Below are 6,870 nucleotides of genomic sequence, written 5' to 3'. Positions count from 1 at the left end.
GTTTGACCACTTATGTCTGGATCTGCACTGGCAAGTTTGGGAGTGGTGATAGCCCACTAATGCCTCCCCGCTGCAAAGGCTGTGGGGGAGCTGCTCCTCATGAAAATAAACAGGTCACTCGGGGTGAGAAGACCTCCATCATCCTGTGTGCTCCAACATCAATTATGGAATCTCATAATAACCTTGAATTTTATACCAGAAAACCAGTGTTTAATAAGGCAGAAGTACAGAAATAGGACCACAGCCTCAAGGTCTCTATCTCTGTCTAGCTGCAGCCCCTTTGCCACACTTTGCTAGTGCTACTCTTTGTGTGCAAGGAGTGTGAATCAAAAGCAAACAAAATGTTATTAAATCTTCCAACTTAATTTTGGGAGACAAAGCCTAAATGCTAAGAAACTTCTCATGGCTTGAATCTATGTTTCCTGGAAATCACACACATGTTCCAGTGTTGTAACTGTCTTCTAGACAGGAAAACCTCTCTTCTAAAAGCTTTGTAGTCTGAGTGCCCTGTATATTTATAGTGCTTATGCATCTAATTATCTTTAATTATACTGTTATTGACAAAGGAAATTTTTTGCTAAACCAGGAGAGACTGAAAGTGCATTTAAATGCGTTGCAGTTAGCCCCTCAAACAGAAATATGCTTCCATTATAAAATTCTACACTTAAAAAAGCCCTGGCAATAGGCAAAGTTGGAATTTAAAATCCCTGAAAGAGATGGAGATTTGAAAGAGTATTATGCACAAGCAAAGATAAGATCAGAGAATTAAAAAGCAGCAAAGCTATAGAGGATACAGACATATTTCTAACTTCACGTTCGCCACATTGTGCTTTTACAGCCTACAGAAATGAAAGCTCTTCGCCTGTGACAGGCTGGCAGGGCAGCGCCGCTCCATCTCAGATAGAGGTAGGATGCTACAGAAAGTCCAAGAACTATAGGAAACTTTGGCTGCTTTAAGGCACAGAATATTTCTACTCAGGATTATACAAAGGGCTTTCTGTAGAGTTCCAAATCACATAGAACACAAGAGGAAAAAACTGCACTGAGCAGTCTCTGCAGAGAGCTATCTGAGCTCACTCACATCCCTTTCCTCTCCCCTTACCCCTCGTTAAGGCCAATTGTTAAGTCTTGCCTTAAAATTCAGTTGTTACCTGTGAGGGGCTGGGACTGACCTTGTACAGAGATCAATAACACAAGGCCATGAGTACCACATGCTGCATAAACAGTTCTACTCTTCTTTTTCCTCCACATAGTACTTTTACAACCAGTTCACTCATAAAGGGCCATCTTCTGTTTTGTGTTGTTCCTCTGCTTACTTCAGCTACACATGTGTTTCTCTGTCCTTTGGGCTCACCTTAGGGGTACAGACTGCTTTCCCTGACACTGCCGTCCTTGTTCAGGTCGCTCGAGCTCTCCTGCAATGAACAAACCGGATTGCTAGCAGGAGACAGCCAGGCGCTGACCTTTGGTGCAACGTTGTCCAAATTGTCTGTATGAAAACCAAACCAGCCACGCTTAGACCCATTCCCCAAGAAGTCAGGGCTCCACATTAATCAGAAAACAAAAAGAACCTGACCCAAAGGCTGTGCTGCTCTCACAGACTCCCGTTCAGCTCCGCAAGTGGTCTTTCCTTGCCTTGACATTTCAAGAATGGGATCTAAAGCTTTGATTTATTCTGGTGCAAATCTGCCATAATCCAGCTGAAGTGAGGGGAGAGTCTCTGTTACCCAGTGTACTCTTGGCACGTCTCAGTAGCCCTGATGTAGAAAATCAGCAGTACAACAAAGACATCTCGTGGCTGTCCTGCAAACCGCATGCCAGACAAAGAGAACTTACCAGCCAGAAAGGGGATCTGACACCAACGGGAATGTCTGTGGTCTGGTAGCAATCTTCACACTTACTGCCTGCCATCTACTTGCTAGGTACAATGAATGCTAACCCATCTTTCACATCACCTAGGAGAAACAAAAAATAGTATGTATAAAATGAGTATAATAATGGTAATTGTAAAAATTAAATCATATCATTCATAGATATTTGATGATGGCTTCCAAATTAAGCACAGAAACTCAAATTACTAAATTAAAAACCTCAATAACTCTAGTAGTAATTTAATTTGACTTGATATGAGAAGTGAATGCTATGAAAAATTGCAGTAAGCTCTCATATTAGAGATAGTACTCTAAAGTCTTCTAAGAACTTTAATTTCATAGTAACGTGATAAGTTATCAACATTTACTTTTAAAATACTTATAATTTTATTAGAAATCAGCAGATATATAACATGTTTATAGTTTTGTATACCAGTATATTTCTAAAGCCCTATATAATCCTATACACCCCAAACCCTGTATTTTTAAAAATATGAAAAGTGAAATGTATTTTTCAAAAAAATAGATGGAATAATAAAGCCCGTAATTACATTCAGATGTAGTTTCATGGCTATTCCTTGTATCAGTTCACACACATATATATGTGAGAAAGGCTCTATAGATACGCTGAGTGCATCTACTATAGCACAGTGGCAATTTTTGTGATTATCTAAGCTGTATTTCTGAACAGCAAAACAAAATCATGCACAGTAAATTTACCAGCATAAAACCTTGATCCGATATGTACTGATGGTTTTCTCCCATCCTCACCTTGCCTGAAAATTTATTGTACTATAATCCATGATATTTTCCCAGTTCAGTAAAAACGAAGAGTAATTAAGTCAGACCATGAAGGTCTTGGAAAAAAGAGCAACCAACTATGTGGTAAAGGTGGAGAGGTCAGACTCTGCCCTCCATTTTTCCAGTGTGAATCTGAAGAAATCATATTGAATTCAGACTTATTGTCAACTAAATTCTGAGATTTTTTTGCTGATTTATACCAGGGTGAGTAAAAACAGAAAAAGCCAAAGGGATCTCTTTAAGTCCCACAGGATCCAGATATTCTGTACATGTGTAAATGGTTGCTTCACTGGATTAAATAGTTTCATTACATAATGGATATTTCATATTTATTATAAATTCACAAACACTGTATTAAAATGAAAGTACAAATGGCCAAATTCTCCTTTCAGTAACATCACTGAAGTCTGTGGAGCAATCCTCAGGAAGATTTTTTTCCCAGAATATCTCTTGTTTTCACAGCTCTTTTGACTCTTATGGTTGATTTAGTGTGGGGAGGCTAGAAACAATCCCACGTCAAACCACAGACTTTGTTTGAAAAAATATCCATTAATTCAGAGAAGTAATAATCATAATAATACATATTTAATACATTCATGATATTCAGTCCTATCATGCACTCCCATGACAATAACTTTATTGTGTACCCTTCATGGATGAAATCAGGACTTCACTTAAGTAACATGGAGATCTACCACTAATACAGACAAGCCAAGATTTCACCATGTAATTCAGTACATCCATCTACAAGCATTTGTAGCACTTTTTTTGTTTTATGAAGAAGAGATTATTTACAAAGAAGATGAAATACTGTATTCCCTTAGAATGAGATTTGTAAACATACCTAGGTGTTGCTCTGTTAGCCCTGCAAGGCCTATCTTACTAGTTTTAATCCTACTGAAAATCAACTATCATATTCCCCATAGGAACAGATGATTCATAAATGACAAGGAGAGAAATATGCCGTTAGTGGCTCATAAACATCCTGTTGCATCTTTTAACTTCAATTTAACTTGTTGATTTCTCTGGATAAGGAAAAGCTTTTAACCCTGTTCCAGTTGTGATAACAAGAGAACAGTACTGACCTAATGCTAGGGAGCATGTGTCCCCAAATGTGACCTGAAAGAACCCATAAGATAATAACATATTATCTTATTATCACTCTCCTCTACAAACAGCTGATGGATAGAGTGACCGCCTACTGCTTTGTGCCATCAAAGGATAAAAAGCCAACACTCTTAGAGCACAGGTGTTTCCATTCTAGTCCAAATTATTTTTTTTAATAATCTCTTTTTCGTAGAATTTGTTTTCTATTGAAATATAATTCATAACTATAATATTTAAAACTGAACAAAATGAAGCCTGGAAGATCTTAATATTCAGAAAGGCAAACAAATGTGATGTTCTCTTTTAAGCAGGGGACTGCAGTGGAGACTCCAGTGGTAAAGCGAAGTTGTTTTGCACATTAAGAAAGGATTCAGACTCCTTCTTTTGCACATTAAACAGTGCATTACCAGCTCTCTAATAGACTGGGAAAATTCAAGCAGATCCATTTATTACTTTTTGAAATAAAATGAAGTGAAACTCTGTATTTTAAGAGCTTTGCCTTCCTATGTGGGTTGTTTCTCCTTCTGATCATAACAAAGGAAAAATATAGGCGCTTTAAACTTTCGAGGGAAATATATGTACTATATATAGACTGCACTTGAATAAATTAGTTGGCAGTAAATTTAAGTTTGCTAATAAAAATCATACACAAGTGTTATGATTAACTAGGTCACACACAAACCTAGGACAAAAATTCAGTTAACTCCAAAGTGTAACTGTCTTAATATGCGTCGACCAACCACTCACCTCGTGGCCTCCACCGCTAATTTTCATGCAACATTTCCACATGTTGTAGTGGCTCACTAGCATAAAATTGTTAATTGAATGTTAGCCGTCCTAAGAAATATCATGGCTTCATGGTACCTTGAATATTAAGAGAAAAGGACAGTGGGCAGTCTTTGGGCATTGAAAGAGCATTACCAAAAGACCTGAGGTAACCTTAAAACTTTAAAACTTTTTGGACTTGGGAAACTAGGATCTTCCTTCCTATATAGATACACAGTCAAAGTTGAACTTACATTACCATACAAACTAAGTCTTTGACTACCAAAGATTAAGGGAGAAATGCATGGGTTCATATGTTTTCTGGTGATGGAATGCAACTATAAATTTAGCTTAAATGATTACTGTAGTCTTCCTGCTTTGGTCTATCAGTGAATCTTCCCTGAAGGTCAAAAAATAAGTACTGATTAAAGACAGACCTTGTAAACAGAAATAATGAAAAGTATCACATAACAGCATTCTTATTTCATTTTTACTTTAGGGTTGTGTGCAGAATTTATCATTATTAATAAATTAAAATTAAAATAGAAATTAATAAGTAAGTATCAATAACAACTGTAAAATGCTAAGAGATGCTATAAATATCATCATCAAGAAATTTAGGGAAGATAATACTTCAAAGAAATCTAACAACAGTAAGGTAAGAATTCAGGTGTTAAGACACCTGAATAGCTTTAATTCTGCCTGAAAAGATGCCATGACAGGAAAGGTTAAAAAACCACCTGATTTATCCTAAAATATCATGTCATCTAATCTGGGATGATGTGACTAGTGTTGCTTAATCAGAGGCAAACTTTTTTCTTCTTTTTACTATCTGGGTGCCTTTGCAGCATTGTTCTAATTTTAGCATGTTGGATTTTATAAAAAGTAAGATTAAATTGGAAACCCCCAGACACTATGCATAGTTTTGTAATGTTACAACAGGCTAAGAGAAATGGGAAAAGATCAAAGAGCACATGTGGCATCTGAAGAAATGCAAACCTAGCTACTAATAGAGGATGTTTACTACAGCATCTCATCTCCATTCTTAAAAATACATGGTCTCCATGTGTTGTTTTTCTAATGTGTGAGGATCAATCTACAACATGGGGAAAAAGTCATACATGCTGCTTTAAGCCAGAAAAGCCCACTTTTTAAGTAAAAGAGAAGTACCTGTAAAAGGATCCTGGACAGTATGCAGTTGAGGTAGAATACAGTCCTATGAAGAAGCCAGCTTAGATCGAGGCTAGGGGGAATTTAGTTCTGTACAAACCAGTCATGCTGAGTAATGTCGCTTCCTCTGATCACTGCTTTCTAATCTGTAACATCTGAGTCAGCATGGCACTACTTGGTTTAAATAAGATTTATTTAAAGTGTTTCCCCTCTAGAGGTTTGGTGATATCAGTTACCAAAAATATATGTTCCTTTGGAAACTACTCCTATCACCTCTGAACATATGTAAATACCAATTGAAGACAGTTGTGGAGAAACATCTTTGGAAACAAGCCCTTAATTAGCTCTCTTTTTCACTGGTAAATATGGCCTACAGCTTTTAAACATATTTTTCTAGCAAGGAAAAATCATAGCTTATACTATGGTGTATAGATATAATAATATATGAAATATGCCTAAGAAAAATGCTTGTTTGGGACTAATCTTGCAGAAAAAGCAACTACGCATACTGATGCCAGAAAGAATCACCTTACTGACTTACACAACTGATTTTGAGGGAATCTCTTTAGGTAGTAAATATTAGTAATCAAGATGGAAATTTAAAAGTCCTACTGCCAGACCTGTTTGTTCACTTCCCTGTTGTGGAGAAACATTTGATATGATAGGAAATATTGGCGTAACATTCAATCACACACTGGCCCGTTCCAGCTGCTGGCAGACAGTAATAGCAAGATACTGCTGTTGGTATCACAATTATTAGATATATTTAACCACAGTAACAGCTTTATCCTTACATTTCTGCTTCCATACTTAATATTTTTAATTACTAAAGAAAACTAGACTTCATGCAACAGAAAACAAACAAACCAACCAGAAAGTCTTGAGTTAGTGATAGAACAGGATTAAGCATGGATTTGGGAGATACTGGCTTATTTCTATGAAACAGCTGGCTCCATTTTATAGTATAGTCATTGTTCAAATTGCAAAATTTTAAATTGTTGTCTAGATGTTTTCTTAGATGCATTGCAAGTTTTATCAGAAGAGAGAGAGGAAACACATTTTTGGTGGATCTGGAAACGGAGGTGAATAAAATATGGCAGCATTTAGAGAAAGAAAAGTAATGTTTGAAGAGAAGTGCTTTGGCTGCAGCCCCCCC

Source organism: Cariama cristata, unplaced genomic scaffold (assembly GCF_000690535.1).
Source record: "Cariama cristata isolate BGI_N322 unplaced genomic scaffold, ASM69053v1 scaffold1273, whole genome shotgun sequence".
NCBI lineage: Eukaryota > Metazoa > Chordata > Aves > Cariamiformes > Cariamidae > Cariama > Cariama cristata.
Note: the sequence above shows the minus strand (reverse complement) of the source record.